The sequence below is a fragment of the Oryctolagus cuniculus genome, chromosome 18, assembly GCF_051225735.1.
Source record: "Oryctolagus cuniculus isolate XC-2025 breed Fujian yellow rabbit chromosome 18, ASM5122573v1, whole genome shotgun sequence".
Lineage (NCBI taxonomy): Eukaryota > Metazoa > Chordata > Mammalia > Lagomorpha > Leporidae > Oryctolagus > Oryctolagus cuniculus.
This window is the reverse complement of record NC_142884.1, coordinates 58373557-58393946: the sequence shown is the minus strand read 5'-3', so window position 1 is coordinate 58393946 and position 20390 is coordinate 58373557.

The following is a 20390-nucleotide window of genomic DNA, read 5'->3' as shown; positions in this document are numbered from 1 at the left end:
CATTGGATACCCTCATCCTACATTTCAATGCCCGGGGTTGAGTGCTGGCCCCACTCCTGATTCCAGCTTCTGGCTAATGTGCACTGAGGGAGGGAACAGTGATGGCTCAACCCATGTGGAAGACCTGGGTTGAATTCCTGGTGCCTGACTTTGGCCTGAGCCAGCCCGAGCTGTTTTAAGAATTTGGAAAGAGAACCAGCAGATGAAAGATCTCTATTCATCTGTGTGTGTGTGTGTGTGTGTGTCTTTAGCCTTCCAAATAAATAAATATCAATAAATGTTTTAAAAATGTATTTAAAAAAGATATTTTGGGGGCTGGTATTGTGGCATTGTATGTAAAGCCACCGCCTGTGACACCGGCACCCCACATAGTTGCTGGTTCATGTCCCGGCTGCTCACTTCCAATCCAGCTCTCTGCTAATGGCCTGGGAAAAGCAGCAGAAGCTGGCTCAAGTGCTTGGGCCCCTGCCACCCACCAGGAGAGACCTGGAAGAAGCTCTTGGCTCCTGGCTTTGGCCTGGCTCATCCCTGACCATTGTGGCCATCTGGGGAGTGAACCAGAGGATGGAAGCTTGCTCTCTCTCTCTCTCTGTCTTTCCTCTCTCTGTAACTCCTCTGACTTTGAAATAAATAAATAAATATTTTTAAAAGATATTTTACAAGTAATCCAAAGATTTATCTCAACATAGTGACAAATTTCCTTCCAGGCCTTTTCTTTTCCTATTAGAAAAAAAAGCAACTTTTTTTCATAACTTATATTTGTTTATGCATCTGTAAAGCTTTATATTCTGCTTTTCTTTTCTTATGTGCTATTTTGAACATGCTATCATCATGAATTCTTGATAATCATCCCTTAAAATAGATTTAATATTTTACATACTATCATATGGATATGCATCCATAATGTATTCACCTCAATAAACTTGGGGTACTTGTTTTGATTATTTCTTTACTTCCCTCATTGCCTTGGGACTATAAATAATGTTGTAGTGAGCAGATTTTTTTAAAGTTATTTATTTAGTTGAGAGGCAAAGAGGTAGATAGGGAGGGTTATATACAGAGAGACAGGAGGACAGCAAGGGCTCCCAGCCACTGACTCACTCCCCAGGTGCCTGCAGTATCAGGACTGGGCTAGGATCCAAGCCTGGATCTGGAAACTCAATCCTGCTCTCCCATGTGGGTGGCAGGAACACAATTACTTGAGCCGGCAGGGCTGCCTCCCAGGGTCTGCACTGGCAGGGAGCTGGGATCAGGAGGCAGAGGCTGGAAGCAAACCCAGGCACCGCAACAGCGCATATGGGCATCTTAACTGCTAGACTAGCACATGTTAACAGTTCTGGACATGGCTTCTAAACAAAGTCTGATACCCTTTCTTTTTTTTATGATTTTTTTTTTTGACAGGCAGAGTGGACAGTGAGAGAGAGAGACAGAGAGAAAGGTCTTCCTTTGCCGTTGGTTCACCCTCCAATGGCTGCCGCAGCCGGTGCGCTGCGGCCAACGCACCACACTGATCCAAAGCCAGGAGCCAGGTGCTTCTCCTGGTCTCCCATGGGGTGCAGGGCCCAAGCACTTGAGCCATCCTCCACTGCACTCCCGGGCCACAGCAGAGAGCTGGCCTGGAAGAGGGGCAACCGGGACAGAATCTGGCTCCCCGACCAGGACTAGAACCCCGTGTGCTGGCGCCGCAAGGTGGAGGATTAGCCTGTTGAGCCGTGGCGCCAGCCCTGATTCCCTTTCCAATAAGAACCACGTCTTAGTAATTGTGTCCTCAAGTGAAGAGAATAACAGTAGGGAGCTGATATGTTTTATCATTGCTGGAGTAACAATGTGCATGTGTGTGTGTACATGAGTGTGCATCGTGTGTGTATGTGTGCACGGGGGGTGCATGTGCATGCGTGTGTGCTGACGCAATACAACTGGACAGAGTTAGCTGATGAGATGCTGCTACTGCTGATTATGACTCAAATCCGCAGCGAAGCCCCAGCTCTCCGTGCCTCTTTGCCAGATCAACATTGCCAGTGAGTAAGCAGCTTTTGTGCCCAGGCTTTGTGTTCCCCACTCCACGCACATCAGCTTCCCGACTCCTCCCCAGCACCTAGCAAGGACGAGCCACAGAAGAAGGCGGAGCTCAATGTGAAAGGAATGCCCCAGCGTTGCACGCCCAGGATTCAGTGAGCTGGAGGCAGTGGCAGATTTCGGAGAAGCCCTTTCCACCTTCACAGATCTTTAATCTCTGCCTTGCATTTAAGGACCTGAAGAATGTGCAGTTTATTTTTTTATTATTATTTATTTATTTATTTGAAAGCAGAGTTACAGAGAGGAAGAGGCAGAGAGAGGGGTCTTTCATCCACTGGCTCACTCCCCAGATGGCCGCAATGGCTGCAGCTATGCAGATCTGAAGCCAGGAGCCAGGAGCTTTTTCCTGGTCTCCCATGCAGGTGCAGAGGCCCAAGGACTTGGGCCATCCTCCACTGCTTTCCCAGGCCATAGCAGAGAGCTGGATCGGAAGTAGAGCAGCCGGGACTCGAACCGGCGCCCATACGGGATGCCTGCACTGCAGACGGGGGCTTTAACCAGCTGCACCACTGCACCAGCCCCAAGTATGCAGTTTAAATACATTTTCCAGTCCTTTTGTGACGAGTTTGACATAATTCTTTTTGCATGGTTTTTCCCAAACATCCTCCTCATGTGTCAAGGATGTTTCGTCTGAGCCCCCTGCGATCTTGGCTTAAATGGACTCGGTGGCCCCCTCCCCCACTTCACACTTGGCATTTCCCTTGCAGAATTGTAGGAAGGGGTCTACAGCCTGCTAGGCTTGGCTGCAGTTTATGGGGAGGGAGGTTAAGCCAAGCGGCGCCAGCCACCGCTTCAATTACACTTTGCTTGTTCCAAGGGCTTTAATCATGACCTCTTTCTCAATGGCTCCTTTCAGAAAGGCCAGAGGGAGAATAGGCAATTGGAAACCATCATAGCAATCAGCATCCCAGACCTCCATCTCCACGAGAAACATGCTTGGGACGGAAGATTCATGAAAGGGAAAAAGAAACCTCAGACCAGCCATTCCTGAAGGAACCTGCGGGCGCTGGGGTGGGGTGGGGGTCACCCAGAGAACATAAACGATACAGAGAAAGAGGGGGTGACAAGAATTACTCTGTGGTTGTAATTGGGAGGTCCGCTGAACCAGATGTTGTCCATGGAAGGGAGAATGAAGACCCCTCCTGAGATTTGTAATGCAACTTAGAATCCCCACGGCTGGGGAAAGAGGTGGAGACTCACGGTGTGGGTGCCGCGCAGGCTTAGAAGCCGTTAGCCTGCAGCTTCCGGTGCAGGGGGATGGGGAGGGGAGGGGCGTCTGTGTGGTTTTGGTGGAGTGTGCCCCTGTCCCCTAGGCTCAGGCATTTGTATTCTTCACTGAGCAGCCTGTTCAGCAGAGTGTGCTTGCTTCTGATTAACATAAGGACAGCCAGGAGACCCAACTCCCTGCCTGGGCTGGGCTGTCTCAGGAATCCGGGCCGCTTCATCATTGGCCTGAGAAAAGAATGGGCAAAAGCAACCCAGGGGGCTTCCTGGGCTCTTGCAGTCAGCAGGTTCCAGCCCCTTCCTGTCCCAGGTGGGACATGACACAAGGAATCAGAGAGTGTGCTACACGTGTAATTTTGACAACTTTCTCATTCCTCAGACATCTCCCTGTCCTACAATTTATTTCCCACAGACCAGATCATTTATGGCACCGCGAGCTAGAAGCTATTAAGTGCCAAACTCCTGAATGACAAAACATGGATATGGCCATTTGCCCAGAGCAATGAATGAAGAAAATAAGTCTTTTTAATAGTAGCTAATGTTCACTGGGCACTTTCTAAGCAGTTTCCACAGACTATCCTACTGAAGGCTCAGGAGAACACTGCGAGCAGAGCCTGTCCAATCTCTATTTCCAGAGAAGAAAACTGCAGCTTGGATAATTGATAGCACTTGCCCAGGCTGGCACTGTGAGTGAGCGGTAGAATCAGAAGTGGGTCCAGAGAGCGTAAGTTCAAAGACTGGTCTCTATGTTCTCATAAAAGGATACGAAGGAGAATAGCATGAAGAGAAGGCGAGAATTGAGCAAAAGACTATGAGTGCTGTAGGCAGAACTGAAATGCTTTCTGGTGGACCAGAGTTGGCTAACGTTTCCCATGCAGGGTCAGATAGTAACTATCCCACACTCTGAGCCTACACATTTTCTGCAATCTCTCTCAACCGTCCTGATGCAGCACTGAAGCGGCCACAGACGATTTGTCCATGAACACGTGCGGCTGCCTTCTGTCACATTTATTCACCAAGACGGGGGGGTGGGGGGGAGGGGGGCGTTGACTCATGGGATCTTGCACACCAATCCCTGCACCAGGCCCTGATCAGAATTTGAGATGTAGAAAGGCTTTGGAAAGAATGTAGTTCAACACCCTCATTTACTGATTTGTTGAGGTTCCTAGAATCCAGGGATTAAAATAGCCAGAGCAAGGGCATGCCTTTGATGCCACAGCTAAGATGTCATTTTGGACAGCCATATCCTATATCAAAATACCTGGATCCTGTGGTTTCAATTCAACTTCCTGCTAATGTGCACCTTGGAGGCACTAGGTGATATTGCTCAAGTAACTGTATCCCTGACACCCACATGGGAGGCCCAGATCGGCTTCCAGGCTCCTGGCTTTGGCCTAGCCCAACCCTGGCCATTGAAGGCATTTGGACAGTGAACCAGCAAATGGAAATGGAAGATCTCTGTCTGCTCTTTCTCTTCCTCTTTCTCTCTCTCTCTCTCATTTCAAATACAATGAATAATAAATAAAAATTTTTAAAGGAATCTCCAAGTCAGTACTTTGTCCATGCATTGATAAACTAGTCCAAGATTCTCCTATTAGCAATGGGCAGATTTGGGAGTTGAATCCTCATCATTACAATTGCAAAACCCTTCTCAAATCTGCAAGTTACATCCTACTGACTCTGTTAATACAGCTTACCGAAGTGAAGAGTTTGACGGACCCTTCCCCAACACATTTTAATATTGGGCAGAGAGTAATGGAAATTAAATGATCCTCATGTGCATTTCCCACTGCCCCTGTAACCTTGAACAAAGGAGTAGCTTCTCTGAGAAGTCAGTATCATCCTCAGTATTAAGATGCTGAGCGTTAGTATTATCCTTTGGTTACTAGATGTGTTAGCAAGATCAGTGACTCCATGTGTACAAGGACTTTATTCTGATTTGAGATCTATAGCTGTGGGCACTTAGGAAGCTGGCAAGCTTTCGTAGGAGTCCTCTCTGTTGTCCTCTACTTACGTATTTCTAAGATAACTCTTCCATTATCCATGCCAGTGTTCACAGCCTGCTCATGCTGCTGACCAATGTGTCTTACCTGAAGCACTTCGTGCACCCTTGATCATAGCTCATGGGACTCAACTCAAGGCAAACCAGCTCACTGACTGGAATAAAAGAAACCAATGCGATTCTCTCTCTAAAACATGTGACACTAAAGAGGCATCCTGAGACTTGGAAGCCAAGTTCGATGGATGGTTGAGCCACATTTGTAAGACCCAGCAACCCTTGATACTAAGGCCTCTGAAGGATACAGCCCCACCCCCAATCCAAGCTATGGATTTCTATAGTCAGCTCTTGGGTCTTCCACATTTTGAAGCAGTTTGGTTATAGTTTTAATTTTAATTTATGGGAGCAAATGCATCCTGAGATAGCCAATCATTAATACAGAGATAACAAATGGTGACTACATTTGTTCTGGGAGAGGCCTAATGTAAAGGGATCAAAGGGCAGATGTGACGGAGTGGGCGTAGAAAAATGTCAGATCCATTCTTGCCACTTGTTTTCTGAAATAAGGATCCAAGATCTGTATTCAAGGAAGGAAGTAGGACAACTATAGTGTGGTCACAGAGTCACCCACACTTCTGATCAGGAAGAGAGTGTGAAAGCTGCCCTGAGAAAACACCCCCAGCCTTGCTGCCAGACACTCCTTGAGTCCATGTTTGAATAACCCAAGGGAGAAGAGCTCATCCCCGGCATGATGGCTGACTCCAATGTCACATGGCCTGAACTCAGCAGGGCTTTCAAATGTGCTAAACATATGGACGTTCTTGTTTGTAATGTGTAACACATGGGCTCCATGCAATTGTTACAACAGGCATTCAGACTGTGTTTTTGAGCCGTAGAAAAGAAATAATGGAAGTACTAAAAGGGAATATGCAAAGTATATAAATAGGCTGCATGTTGGAATGGTGACAGCATGGAGAAATGTGTTGTTTGTTTTCAGATGTCCTCAAACTTGGTCAAAGTTCTTCTTATAAATTTTAATGACTGAGATATTTTAAGATGGAAGCATTGGAAGATAGGAGATGTTCCACTCCATCTTTCTTTCTTTTTTTTTAAGATTGTATTTATTTATTTGAAAGCAGAGTTACACAGAGAGAGAAGGAGAGGCAGAGAGAGAGAGAGAGAGGTCTTCCATCCGCTGGTTCACTCCCCTATTGGCCACAATGGCTGGAGCTGCACTGATCTGAAGCCAGGAGCCAGGAGCTTCCTCCAGGTCTCCCACATGGGTGCAGGGGCCTAAGGACTTGGGCCATCCTTCACTGCTTTCCCAGGCTATAGCAGAGAGCTGGATCAGAAGTAGAGCAGCCGGGACTCGAACCAGTGCCCATATGGGATTCTGACACTGGAGGCAGCGGCTTTACCTGCTACACCACAGCACCAGCCCCTCCATCTTTGGTTGTTTTTTCACCAGTCAAAACATCTCTGAGTATTGTCATCACTTTCCAAGAGTTATACTTTCCTTCTCTGGATCTCGTCTTTCTTATCAATCTTTGGAATTGTGGAACAAATACAACAGTCAACATGTGAGCTGCCCAAGGTTATCACTTTTATTTGTTTTTCTACTTGCCTTGCACAAACCCCAGAGGGATGAAGAGGGAAGTAAAATTCCCATAACATAACTTCATCCTGTGGTTCCAATGGATTGCATCTGGAGATGAAAAATAACATGAGAAACAGTAAACCTTGATTTTAAGTACCACACCAGGAAGTCTATCAATATGGCACAACCACATCGGATTTCTTGTGATTACATCCAACACTCCTGGTTATGTGCATGGCATATCTTCTTTAAATTGTCTCCCTCCATCTCAGCCTGTCCAGTAACCCCATGACTTGCCTTTCTTACAGGATTTGGTACTGGTAATTGCTTAAGTACTAGCTAGAATCCCAGGACCGCCTGAGATGTTTTTAACTCAAATTTCCAGTTTTCTGATTCTGTTTTTTTACAACATTGTAGAAGATTTTTAACATCAAATTTTCCATGTGTGTTTACGAAAACTGACAACTTTCATGTTGTATAATTGGCATTTTAATGGAGATCTAAAACAATTATAAGGAAGTACCTACCACTCTGGACAGCACATGTTGACCTCGAACCAGACCCTAGGGATTAGTGTTTGTTCATTGATTTTGGTCCAGCAGAGGGTGCCTGGATTTGGATGATGAAAGATAATTGCAAGGTATGTTTCCTTTTTTATGCATTCGTTTTAATGAATAAATATTGATTATATATACTTATTTTTGTGGTCAGAAGATTAAAAAGCTACTCTTTTTAGCACTTTGTAATTTGGAAATCCAAACCCTAGGGTCATTCTCCATGTATGCCTGCCAAGAAGTCAGAAGGTAAATCTTACTCAGTGGAGGAGAAACTCAAAAATTCTAGTCAGTGGGTCAAGAACTCAGGAAGTCAAGGCAGGGTTTTGGTTACTGAAAAGCACTGTTCCGTGTCCTGCCCTCTTGCCTCTTTGCATCTCCCCACCTGCAGCCACTGAACCAGAGGAAGCCAGACTGAGCCAGGTGCAAGATTATTCTGTTGGCATTTGTTTTCATTGAAGACAGCCAACTCTCACAATGCTTTGTCCAGAAGACTCCTGAACAGCCAATTTTATGTTCAGGAAAACTAGAGTCTTAACAGAGACAGACTGAAAAAGACTGAAAAACCTCAAGGGACTGATGTCAGTGGCTGCTGCAAAAGGCAGTAAGTATGGCACAAGACTGTGGCTCCCCAACTTCTGTGTGCATCCAAATCACCCTGAAAACTTGTTACAGTTCTGATCTTTGGATCTTTAGTAAGACTAAGATGATGCCTGGAGATCTGCTTTTTTATCCAATTCTCAAGTGATGCTGAAGCCACTGATGTAAAGGGAGGAAGAAGTTCAGAGTCAAAATTCTACAGCCTCTAGTCTTACTTTTGCACTTATAATAATCACATAGCCTTGTCCAAGTCATTTAACCTCTTTCTTCTATGGGATGCTGTTGTTGCTATTGTTGCTGCTGCTATTTATAAAATGTTGAAATATCCCCTAGGAATGTTTTCAAAATGTTGCCCCTAGGAACCAGTAAAATAACATGTGTCAAAGCACAGTAGTACACGCAGTAAAGCATCAGCCAGGAAAAGATCACTTCAATGTGTGTGTCCCCCTCTGCACCTGTGCAGGTGGGACCCAAGGAAACCATGCCATCATTTTCCTTTGCAAACTGATTCTCCTGAGTTTGTGCTTAATAGATGTTCTTATCATGAACTTCTCTCTAGCATGACCTTCATTCTATGCAGAAAAAAAAAGCCCACATTGTCCACCACCACAAAGAGCACTCAAAGCCACTAGCCAGGCCAGTGGAGACAGGATGTCCCTGTTGTCTCGACATCTGGCCTTTCCAGCACAAGTCTCTAATTTTCTGTGGCTCTTTTTTGGCCTCCCTTCAATGTGGGAGGGTGGTGTGGATAATGAGCCCCATCTGGGAGGCAGCTGGGTTCCAGAGGCTCCCTTCCTCCATGCCTTTGAAGAATCTATCCATGTTCTGCCTGGAGGTCTCCCCTTGTGGCCAGCATCTCTGGTCCCCATTAGCAGTGGGAAGAGCATCAAAATGTAACAAGCAGGAAATGAATTAATGTCCTATTTTGGGATGTGCAGAAACACACTAATATGGAGAATGCTGCTAAATACAAGAGTATCTTGGACACAGGTATCACTGAAGTTATATCCAGAGTGGCACTCATTTTCTTAAAAAGATATGTATTTATTTATTTGAAAGGCAGTGTTACAAAGAGAGGGGAGAGGAGAGGTCTTTCATCTGCTGGTTCATTCTCCAAACAGTAACAATGGCCAGGGCTAGACCAGGCCAAATACAGGAGCCAGAAGCTGCATCTGGGTCTCCCACATAAGTGGCCAAACTCCAAGCATTTGGGCCATCTCCCACCATTTTCCTAGGTGTGTTATCAGGAAGCTGGATCAGAAGCAGATCGGGAGTGGACTCAAACTGGCACCCATAAGGAATGCTGGTGTCAGCGCCAGTGGCTTAACCTGCTATACCACAATGCCAGCCCTAGAGTGGCACTCGTGTCTCTCCCATCACTGAAATGTGGGTGAAAAACAACAGAATTTCTATTTCTTTTTTTAACTTTTATTTAATAAATATGAATTTCCAAAGTACAGCTTTTGGATTACAGTGGCTTTTCCCCCACATAACTTCTCTCCCACCCACAATCCTCCCATCTCCTGCTCCCTCTCCCATCCCATTCACATCAAGATTCATTTTCGGCAGGCACCGTGGCTCAATAGGCTAATCCTCTGCCTGTGGCGCCAGCACACCGGGTTCTAGTCCCAGTCGGGGCGCCAGATTCTGTCCCCGTTGCCCCTCTTCCAGTCCAGCTCTCTGCTATGGCCCAGGAGTGCAGTGGAGGATGACCCAAGTCCTTGGGCCCTGCACCCACATGGGAGACCAAGAGAAGCACCTGGCTCCTGGCTTCGGATTGGCGCGGTGCACCGGCTGCAGCAGCCATTGGAGGGTGATCCAATGGTAAAGGAAGACCTTTCTCTCTGTCTCTCTCTTTCTCACTGTCCACTCTGCCTGTCCAAAAAATTCATTTTCAATTATCTTTATATACAGAAGATCAATTTAGTATATAATAAGTAAAGATTTCAACAGTTTGCACCCACAGAGAAACACAAAGTGTAAAATATTGTTTGAGTACTAGTTATAGCATTAATTCACTTTGTACAACACATTAAGGACAGAGATCCTACATGGGGAGTAAGTGCACAGTGACTCCTGCTGTTGATTTAACATATGTTCTCCCTGATCTGTGACAACTAACCGAGCACAAAAAGGGAAACCTGTTGAAGTGAAATAGACACTATGAGAAACAGTGACTTGATCAGCCCTTGTCCTGACTATTGATGAACAACTTAATACTTTATCCCTTTTAGTATTTTTTTTTGTTCTACTTAATACTATTGGTTGAACTCTTTAATTAACACACAATTATTCTTAGGTGTTTAAATTTAGCTGAAAAGTGATCCCTGTTAAATATAAAAGTGGGAATAAGAGAGGGAGGAGATGTACAGTTTGGCACATGCTCAATCGGACTTGCCCCAAACGGTAGAGTTAGAAACATACCAGGGAATTCCAATTCAATCCCATCAAGGTGGCATATGCCAATGCCATCTCACTAGTCCAAGTGATCAGTTTCAGTTCACAATTGATCATAATGATAGGATTAAGAGTCAAAGGGATCACATAAACAAGACTAGTGTCTGCTAATACTAACTGATAGAATTAAAAAGGAGAGAACGATCCAACAGGGGAAGCAGGATACACAGCAGACTCATAGAATAGCAGATGTCCTAAACAGCACTCTGGCCTCAGAATCAGCCCTTAAGGCATTCAGATCTGGCTAAAAAGCCCATGAGAGTATTTTAGGCATGGAAAGCCAAGACACTGTGGCAAAAACAACAACAACAACAACAACAACCCACCTAAATGAAAGATCTCTGTGAGTGGAAAGAATGGGCCATCAAAGAAGGAGACACCTTTCTCTGAAGGGAGGAGAGAACTTCTACTTTGACTATGACCTAGTCTAAATATGATCAAAGTTGGTGAACTCAAAAGGCTTCCATAGCCTTGGCAACTTGTGACAAGAGCCTAGAGTGATTACTGATGCCATAAACAAGAGTGTCAATTGTTAAGTCAGAATTTCTATTTCTAAAATGTAATTTTTATTTATTTGAGAGACAGGGAGACAGTCAGATGCAGAGGACTCCCATCTGCTGATTCACTTCCCAATTGCCTATAGCAAAAAGCCAGGAATACAAATCAGGTCTTCCACAAGTGGTGGGAACCCAGTCACTTGAGGTCTCACTGCTGCCTCCCAGGGTCTGCATTTGCAGGATGGTGGAGAGAGGAACAGAGTTGTGACTCAAACCCAGGCACTCTGGTGCGGGATGCAGGCATTTAATCACTGGTGCAAATGCCAGCTCCTAAACCATGTATGTGATTTATAGTCAACAGACTGAGCTCTGAATTCAAGCAATCTCTTGCATGCACAAGTCACAGTGACCTTCAGTCTCAGGGCAGATAGAGAAGGCGCAGCGTGGTCTACAGAGGCGTTTGAGAAAGATCACTGCCCTGAGTCGCCTTGATATTATTTTTCGAAGCAGAAAATAACAACTATAATAATAATTAAAATGTAACCACTGCAGTTTAAGATGTTAAAACCAATGGAACACTCTAGACTAAGAACTTGAACACTTTGAAGAAGAAGCACCAAGTTCTTTTCCTTTTCTAATATTTACATTCATCTGTAAAGTGATTGTCTCCAAAAATCCCACAAGGGGCTCATTTGAACTTTCTTCTGGATCACAATCTATTGTACCCTCAGCTATTGCCATCTGAATGGTTCTGGGTGGATTTTGTTGAATTCAAGGATCTTTGGGTTCGTTCTGCACCTTTGACACTTGCTGAATTTGAGGGAAACTTAAATGATGCTGAACTTCCAGCTTGTCATTGAACAGTGGGTTTCTGTCCTTTGCCAGTAGCTTAATCTTGCTGAGTCTCAAATTCCTTATATGTAAAATGGGGATGGAACATATTTCTTGAAGCTGTAATGAAGATTGCTTTATTTCTGACATAGAGAAGCTGCTTAAAACCAGCAGTCAGGCCGGCACCGCGGCTCACTAGGCTAATCCTCCGTCTGCAGCACTGGCACCGCGGGTTCTAGTCCCGGTTGGGGTGCCGGATTTTGTCCCGGTTGCTCCTCTTCCAGTCCAGCTCTCTGCTGTGGCCTGGGAAGGCAGTGGAGGATGGCCCAGGTGCTTGGGCCCTGCACCCGCATGGGAGACCAGGAGGAAGCACCTGGCTCCTGGCTTCGGATCGGCGCAGCGCAAGCCATAGTGGCCATTTGGGGGGTGAACCAACGGAAGGAAGACCTTTCTTTCTGTCTCTCTCTCACTGTCTAACTCTGCCAGTCCAAAAAAAAAAAAGCAGTCAATCCATTCCTCTGCCTTTACATATACCTTTGAATGTGATTTTTCACATTGTGTGGGTGTAGGACAACTCCTTCAAAGCTGGATAAACTGACTGTGTGTGTGTGTGTGTGTGTGTAAAATCCATTTTCCCCATGGTTACATTAATAAGAGAAGATTAGTGATGCCTATAGTCTATTCAGAAAGTGGTGAAAGCAGTGATGTGCATGGTGCAGGGGCAGAAGTCAGGGAGCTGTGATCCATCTCCTTTGCTGAATCCCATACTGGAAAGATTCCCCTTGTGGCTGATCTCAAGTTACCATCACTGCTGACAGAGCTGGGAAGAAATTAAGACAGTTGGCTCTCCCAAGATAGCAAGAAGAGCTTGCATTAACTGCTTCAAGATAGTTGTTGGGCAAGGAAAGAAAGAGGGAAGGGCAGGCATAGAGTAAAAGCAAACAAATATATATATATATATATATATATACACACACACATATATATATATATATATATAAAGAAATTAAATGAAAGAAGAATTAAAGAGTAAATAGAGAAACAGAGATTTCAGATCCTTTACTTCCAATTCTTGCAGACAGGGGGATGGAGTGCCAAAGAAGAGAAACAAGCTTCCTATTTTCACGTCTGAAATCAACAGTGGACTTGGAACACCGAGACAAGTGATTCCTATGTGTGATTAGAGACCAAACAGTCCAGAGGGGAGCTAGAATTAATGAGTGTAACAGAGTAAGTAACACAATAGTTTGAACCAAATAAAGCATTGCCCCACAGTTACATCTCCAGTACTGTAATGACTCCTCCGGAGAAGCCCCATCACTCTGTCACTTCAAGCTCAACTAGGCAAAACGATTTGAAGCCTTCAGGAAAAGCCTGTGTGGTTGGAAAATGGGCAGAATGACCTGGCGGGCATCCCCAGCCCCTAATGTCTGTAATTCTGTGATTGAAGGGCCTGCCATTTCCTCCTTAGCTGCCACACAGGAACTAGCAGTACTAACCTGCAGCTACAAGCAATTAACATGCACAATCTTGTGAGAATTGCGGAGAAATTGGGTGAAATGACTCTGTGATTTCTCCCTTTAGCATTTGTTTTGCAAAGGGAATAATTTCTGTTGTGTTTCAGGTTTTATTCCTTGTGATGCCAACATGCATTTAGAACAGATGGTCCAACCATCTTAGGACATTCAGAGCCGCATGCCCTTCTTTTGCAAGTGGAAAAGCTTAGATTTCCTGGTCAGTGACACTAGGCTCCTGTCTGTCAATCGTGTGCCGTTATTTTGAGAATAAGAGGCAAAGAATTTAATTTTGGCCTCACCCTTCCTAGACTTCATAGTCCTGTAACTTACTAGATAGCTTATCTCTTACACCTCTCCGATATCTAAATTTTTCTCCTTCATTTGTACAATGATAGGATTGAACTAATGACATCATAGTTTAAAGCAAGCATTCCAGTGCAAGAATATGGACGTCTGAACCCTCCATCTGCCAAGTAATAGCGCAGCAACCTTGACATCTCCGAGTTTCAGATTTTCATCTGAAGAAGGGAAGACAAAGATAAAATATTTTGTGAAAATTAAATGAGGTGCGTATGAAGTACTTAGCATTATGTTAAGAGCATTGGCACAGAGTGAACACTTAATAGCTGTTGACCTTACAGAAATCTGTAGTATGGGGCTGGGATAGTGGTGTAGTGGGTTAAACCACTGCCTGCAATGCCAGCATCCCATATAAACACTGGTTCAAGTCCCGGCTGCTCCACTTCTGATCCAGTTCCATTCTAATGAACCTGGGAAAGTAGCAGAAGATGATCTGAGTGCTTGAGTCTCTGCCACCCTTGTGAGAGACTTGGCTAGAGTTCAGGATCTTCTCTCTCTGGATCCTCTCTCTCTTTCTCTCTCTCTCTTTTTTCCATGTTTCTCCCTCCCTCTCTGTTTCTCTGTGTACCTCTGCTTTTCAATTAAATAGAGAAATCTTTCTAAAATGTGCTATGTATACATGATAGAATATTACTCATCCATAAAAAGAATGAAATCCTGACATTTGCAACAGAATGGATGAAACTGGAAATAATTATGCTAAGTGAAATAAGCCAGACCAAGAAAGATAAATATCACAAGTTTCCTCTTATTTGTAGAAGTTAGTACAGAGAAAGGAGGAAAAATATTAATAATATTTTCAATAACAGGGTTATCATTTGACTTAATGTTCAGAATGTCATTTAGGACACCCCCATCCCAATTTGGAGCACCTGGGCTTGAGTTCTGGTTCTGCTTACAATTTCAGCTTCTGGATAACGCATACCACAGGAGGCAGCAGATGGTTGCTCAAATAATTGTGTCCCGGATGCCCATATGGAATGCTTAGATTGAGTTGTCCACTCCTAGCTCCAGCCCTAGCTGGGCGCTATTGTAGCCAGTTGGGGAGTGAACCAGCAAATGGAAACTCTCTTTGTCTCCTCTCTGCCTCTGTCTCTCTGCCTTTCAAATAAATAAATAAATGATTTCAGAAATTATTTTATTAATATAAAGAGAACAAATTTAATGTAGTTGCTGGATACAATTCAAATAATATGATACCTACCTCCCTTTCTCTCTATCTCTCTCTCTTCCTAACTTCCTTCCTTCCTTTCTTAGTTCTTGAGATAACATATTTTTAATTTACCTGATAGTCAAATGCTTAATGCTCCACCAAATAAAGAGTTGTAAAAGTGAAAAGTCAAAAGATCATGGCTCAGCAAGAATATCGCAAAGGCAATAAACAATCATCAAATGAAAAGATGGCAATTCTACTCATACGCAGTAAATTTTAAAATAAACTCAGATCATTAAGGCTATAGTAGCATTCCTTATTAGTCATTGTTTGACAACAGTACAACCAAAATTTGACAGAACTGTATAGTAATACTGATACATGCAAGAAAAATATCCCTAATAACAAAATTAAGAATTTTCAGCTTTATCTTGTGCTTAAGTACCCTAATACTCAGAAAAAAAAGCAACATGCCCAAAGACAGCATCTAGAATTCAAGCCCATATCAATGTGACACAAATGCTACCCTCTTTGTGATAGCGTGTGTTACAGGATTTCCTACCTAGGGAAGAGACGAGGATATACCCTTATTAATTACTAAAATTGTTATTTTCTTATACCTTTATGATTGGAAATCCTTGAACAGGATGGAAAGTCAAGTAGCTTAACAAAAAATCCTTTCAAATTCTGGGACAAGTTTCTGCAACATTCTCCAGGAGAAGGAGTTGGGGATGGATTGTATCATTGTTATTTTTGTCTTTCTCAAAGAGAAAGAGCAATAGACATGAACTGCAGAGGATTCTCAAGTTTAAATAGAGTTTCCTGCTTTCAAATGACTGGTCTTAGATTATGGACAACTGTAAAAATTAGTAGCAAATCCTTTTTTTAGACCACCCTATGCAATGTCTTTCACAACCTGTGTAATTCTTGAACTGGTCTAAGCCGTTTATTTATAGGGGAGAAAAAATATTCTGATGAGAATCATTTTCTAGCTTGACAATTTTATTTTAGTGTTACTTGATCTACTTGGAAGCCTCCTGGGAAATCTATGCTACATTTGACTTCTCTCCATGTCATCCTGTTAGCTATTAGATGGCTAATTCGCTTCACAAGATATGCCAATATGAGAGGCACTCGGCTCGTATTAGGAGTACAATTTCACCACTCAATGGTCAGATCTTTTATGATTAAGACAGAAGAGCAATCCAAACACAGCAGCCAATGAAAATGCTCTCCAATCACCTGTAATCACTGCTCTTGGGTTTCTAATGGAAGTGGTCTCACTTAGCACTGATCAAGCAGCTCTAATTTACCCTAAAAAAATAGTAATGTGCTTTAGTTTGAAAGTTGAGACTATAGGAAGTGTTTCTCTCTCTCTCTCTCTCTCTCTCTCTCTCTCTCTGTCTCTCCTATCACTCACTCACTTTTCTTTATGTAGCAAAATGAAGAAATATAATTAAGGTAAACCATGGGAATACGAATATGTGAAAGCTAAAACCCTCTTTCCTAAGGAAGTGAAGTGAAATGCTCAGCTTTAGGTTCAAGTGATCCTGGATTTCCAAGTCCTAAATTGTGATTTATTGGCCATATGGCTTTGAACTAGTTAGTAAATTTACCTGAGCCTCTGTGTCCTTATGTGTCCAAATGGAGATACTCAAGAGAGCTTTTGCAAAGAATGATTGGAAAAATGAATGAAGAGTAGCACAGGCATTTCTGTTAAAGAAACCATCAAAAGACATATATCACCCTCACTATTCTGTAATTACATACAGTGAAATGACACCAACACAGGGTGAACCTTAACTAAAGCAAAGTTCATTTTCAGATGATAAGATCTCTGGGGACCGAACAACATGCATTTTAGAACTTCCCATGCCCTTATTTAAGAATCAGAATTAGCAAGTTGGACAAATCTCAACTTTCCTGATCATAAAATGCTGCTGCAGTCTGAAAACCTGGAGACGTGTGTGTGTGTGTGTGTGTGCGTGCGCGCATGCACGCATGCACGCATTTAATCACACATACATTTGGCTCTACCAGGGAAGAGGTACTTGAACAATTGATACTGGACTCCACTCCTGCACACAGTAGAAGTTGCCTAAGAGGAGAAAAAATAAGAAATTCCAAAACAGAACAAAATCCTAGTCTTCTGAAATTACAGAATTCCTCTAGGACCTTAGATGAATTGTCTAACTTCAGTTGGCCTCAGTTACCCTTTTCATAAAGTAAGAATCTTTTTGTATCCTCTCCAACTCCTCAGCTATCCACTTTAGCTGTCCAGAAAGAAGGTGAGAAAGATGTACAGAAAGCATTATGAATAGTTTTTACAGTAAATCTTACAAATTCCCTGGTGGAGAGTCCCAGGAGGCAAAATAGGATGGTCCACACCCCTCACTCGGATCATTTTCCTCACATTCCAAGGCTTGTATGGAGACAGTATTTGATGAGGAAGAAGAGGTAGCAGCATATAATAAATAAAGATTTTACAGGGTATGCGTTTGGTACAGCAGTATAGACACTGTTGGAATGCTCAATCTCATCTTGGAGAGCCTGGGTTAAAATTGAGGCTTCACTTCTAATTCCATGGCACAAGGAGTTCTTGGGTCCCTGCCACCCATATGAGGGACCCAGTTTGAGTTCCCTACTTTCAGCTCTGGTCTGACCCCCAAGGGTTAGCGTATTTTGGAAGCAAATCACAGAATGGAAGATTCTCTCTCTCAAATAAATGAAATATGTAAAGGTTTGCTTAGGCTAAAACAATGGAAATTAACTGTAAGAAATCTTCTCCATGATGAAGAGAAAGGTAGGCAGGTGTTTAAGACTGAACTTGGCATGTTCACATACTAGAGCCCCTGGGCTGGAGTGCTGGCTATGCTTCCAACTCCAGGCTCCAGCAAATGCACAACCTGGAAGGCAATGGGTACTGATTTAACCAGTCGTGTCCCTGGGAGACAGGATTTAATTCCCAGCTCCTGACTTCAGCTGGCCCAGCCCCAGCTGTTATAGGATTTGGGGGGAGTAAATTAGCAGATAGGAGATCAATTCTCTACCTTTTTCTCTCTACTCCCAACTCCCAACTTTCAACTAAGTAAAATAAAATTTAAAAAATTTTAAAAATATCCATAAGCTGTACTTTGGAAATTTATATTCACTAAATAAAAGTTAAAAAAAAAGAAAAAAATTTAAAAATAGAAAGAAAGGTTAGCTTCCCTTGGAACTAACCTAGTCTGAAGTTTACAAAAGGCTTACTGTACCTTAAGGACAAGTTGGGGTCCTGGAACACAGACAGTGACATAGAATAAGAACCAGCAGAAGTAGAAGTAGAAAAGAGAGGGAAATCAAAGAAAAGGAGTTTGAGATATTTGTCTAAGGTGGTTGTGTATGAGCATAGAGGATGATTTATGGGAAATTAGGAAAGAAATGATTTGTAGACGTTATTTAGACATTTTATGGATGAAGATTGCATCTCAACTATTAACAAGACTGCTAATTAAATATATCAGTAGGGGCAAGCCCTATGGCTCAGTGAGTTAACGCCCTGGCCTGAAGTGCCAGCATTCCATATGAGTGCCGGTTCAAGCCCCAGTTGCTCCATTTCTGATCCAGCTCTCTGCTATGGCCTGGAAAGCAGTAGAGGATACCCAAGTTTTTGGGCCCCTGCACCCGCATGGGAGACTCAGAAGAAGCTCCTGGCTCCTGGCTTTTGATCAGGACAGCTCCAGCCATTGCGGCCAATTGGGGAGTGAATCATTGGAGGGAAGACCTTTCTCTCCTCTCTCTCTCTCTCTCTCTCTCTCTCTCTCTCTCTCTCTGTGTGTGTGTGTGTATGTGTGTGTAACTCTATAACTTTCAAATAAATAAATCAATCTTTAAAAAAATCAAACATATAAACATATCTGTAATGTCCTCCTAAATGTATCATCATCATGAATAGATTTATCAGAGTTTATCACAATAGCTGTGGGCTCAGCCACCAAGCAGGTGGGCACTGGGGAAGGAGAGAGACTAGATGAGCAGAACAAGGTCAAGGGTAAGGCAAAGTCCTCAAAAACTTTTCAGTAGACTAAAATGAAATATTGGTAGTGGAAAAGAGCTCTGCCCTCTGAGTGGAGTACCCCAGAGGGAAGTGTACTTACTTTCATGAAATCTAGTAGGACACCAGGCAACAATAGGCAGACAGCCAGATTAAGGGGCATGCATGCGGTTGTCTATTCAATCCCTCACTCAGTTCTGGGATGAATGAAATACAGTGTCTCTAACTAGCCATATCTGAGAGGGTAAAAGAGATGGTCAGTAGTTCCCCACTGGACAGAGCTTGGTAACTGCTCAGGAAATGGAGTGAGAGTGTAAACCTAGCAGACCCTGGTCCAGGGCGAGAGAAAACTGGCATTAGAAGGTATTGCCAAGACCCAAGAGAAACAGTGCATGTCAGTGGATACTTAGAGTGTGCCAGATACACACACTAGCAAGACTAATTCTCAATTCCATCTGAAGGTGGTGACTGGTCTTATTCACCATTCTTAACTTTGGCCAACACTGATCCAAAAGATGGGTGAGACCGGAAACCAAGGTGAAAGTCTTCAGCCCTTGAAACTGAGCCAGGCTACATGGGGCCAAGAAGTCAATGAGAAAATGGTATCCATCGAAGCTTAAGTACCATGGTTATGTCCTCATGTCCCAACGTGCAACCAGAGAAGCAAGAAACAGAGGTGTGCATTCCCTCACAGTAGCTGTGTGGTTAACCTTATCTGTGCTTTATTTGTACTGCCTTGGCTGGGGTGGGGGAAACATAGCAATTGGTTGGCGTTCTAGAGACAGCAAGGGTGGGAAGCACCTCTGCCTAACTGCAGAGAAGTTCAGAAGAAGCCGTGAAGCAAAGTGTAAGGACGATGTGCACCCCACCCTGAGTGACCAGTTTGGAGGAGGAGAATAAATAGATTAGTGTCGTTTTAGTGGTGTTCACTCTCTCCATTCAGCCGCATAAATTCAATTATTTAGTAGTTCAGGATTCTTTTAATTCTGTTTGAAGAACTTAAGAGGTTAAGGGCTTGAAATGATAAATGCATTATTAATGTTCCCTCATAGAAATATCTAAGTCTGTAATTTCTGAGGCAGAAAAAAAAAGACTAATAGGCTTTTATTCACCTCCCCCCTCCCCTGGTAAATTAACCTACAGGACCTGCGTGAAACGTATAAATTAGACATTATTAGGGGAAGTAATCATGCACCAAAGCCATCTTCTACAGGTTTGATTCATTAGCAAGACTCATGTGTACAACTTGAGTTTTTGTTTCTTCTTTCCTCAGAGTCTGCACAGCTGGAAAGAAAGGGACTAGCAGTGACGGAAGAGGGGGTGTGGGTGGGCTCACAACAGGCAGGGCACTGTCTTCTCTATGCCCTGGTCAGGTGGCAGTCACAGAAGGCTGAGTGTTGGCAACAAAGAGCATGGGGTTTGGAATCCGACAAAGTGGGTCCAAACGCCAGCTTCACCACCTATAAATCATGTGACCCAGGGAAACTTGCGC